A 1,862-nucleotide genomic window follows, 5' to 3' on the forward strand; every position below is an offset into this window, starting at 1 on the left:
AGGCGATGCTGGGGCTTGCATTCACCCAGGAGGCGATGCTGGGGCTTGCATTCACCCAGGAGGCGATGCTGGGGCTTGCATTCACCCCTCAGGCTATATTGGGACCTGTATTAACCCATAATAAAATGTCGGGCCCAGTATTCACCCAAAAACATATGCTGGGACTTGTAGTCCCTCCTCGGGCCACGCTGGGACTTGTAGCCCCCCCTCAGACTAAGTTAAACCCTACAGCCACCCCCTCAGTCACCATAACCCTGAGACTATATTTGGATATTCAGTCACCCCTCATGCTGAATATCGTATCACCGGTCAGGGCTCCTCACAGCCATCCCTCAGGTAACAAACTTCTCCGAATACCCAAACTAACCATCACTCGGCCGCCATGTCATCAAAGCAGAGCCTAGCAACAAGAAACCCCGCCCACAACCTGAGGTAGGTGAAGAAACGGGCGGGGCTCTCCGCCATTGGGCTCCTCCCATCATGTGCTCAGTGTACCGAAAAACGTTGTCAGGGAGTTACATGGCGGGAAACATTTACCTGAGTAGGTGAGAGATAACATAGTGATGTCACCTGACCCGAGTCACCTAACAACTGTCTGAGGAGATTTACCTCAAACACACGGCTATAGGAAAGGGGATTTACCCCAACACTCACACAGGGGTATATAGACAGGCTCTGTATGACAGGGGTGTTACCCCAGGGGTAAATAAAGTGAGGGCTCAAGATTTATTTATAAGAGGGCCTTTTACCTCAGAACACACAGCAGCCCTGACAGGACAGTCAAGTGATTTCCTGATAGATCTTTATATATATCTATATATAATCATGCAAATATTATCATTCACTTATATATAATGAAAAATAAATCTTATATATGACATATATAATATCAGATATACCTGGCCCTTTGTTTCCTGACAGACTTTATATCTTTATAAATACTTATTTATAGAAAACATTGTTTTATTCTCTTTAAAAACAAATGGTATAATTATCTAATATATATATAAATATTTATATTAGCGTTTATATATATATATATATATATATATATATATATATATATATATATATATATATATAGCTGACCACCAGAAAATGCTATTTATCTGGCTGCCATCCCCTGTCAGATCGGAGGTGTCTGTATGTCATTTCCATATCAGAAATTAAACCCCAGCAACCATCACGATGATATTTTTTGCAGGGGTCTTCATGTCACCCCCTCTTTCTTTATCTGTCAAGGTAAAAATCTGCTTTTTATCAATATTTCCAAACACACCCATGTAACTATTATTTGTCAGGGATTTCAGCTCAATGTTTTCTAGGATATTATTACACAGTATTTATATAGTGCCAACATATTATGTAGCACTGTACAAAGTCAAGCACATAGTCATGTGACAAGCTGTCCCTCCAAGGAGCTCACAATCTAATATCCGTACCATAGTCATATGTCATTAATACAGACTAAGGCCAAATAACCTAACTGCATGTTTTTGGAATGTGGGAGGAAACTTGAGTATCTAGAGGAAACCCACACAGACACGGGGAGAACCTGCAAACTCCATGCAGATAGTGTCCTGGCCGAGATTCAAACCTGGGATCTAGCACCGAAAGGCAAGAGAGCTAACCACTGAGCCACCATGCTGCCCACCAGCATCTCCTCTTTTGGTGTTGGTTGTCCCCGGGGCAGCAGGCTTATTTTCTTGTAGCGCAGAGGAATCACAAATGGAAAATGTGATGGAATGGAAAGTGGGGGTGCTGGTGATTGGAAATTGTTTAATATTTGTAATTTGTTACTAAATGTCCTTCAGCTTTTCACTTTTATTTATATCTTTCCTTTTTGTTGTTTAAGTGCACAT

This window comes from Pyxicephalus adspersus, chromosome 6 (genome assembly GCF_032062135.1).
Source record: "Pyxicephalus adspersus chromosome 6, UCB_Pads_2.0, whole genome shotgun sequence".
Classification (NCBI taxonomy): Eukaryota; Metazoa; Chordata; class Amphibia; order Anura; family Pyxicephalidae; genus Pyxicephalus; species Pyxicephalus adspersus.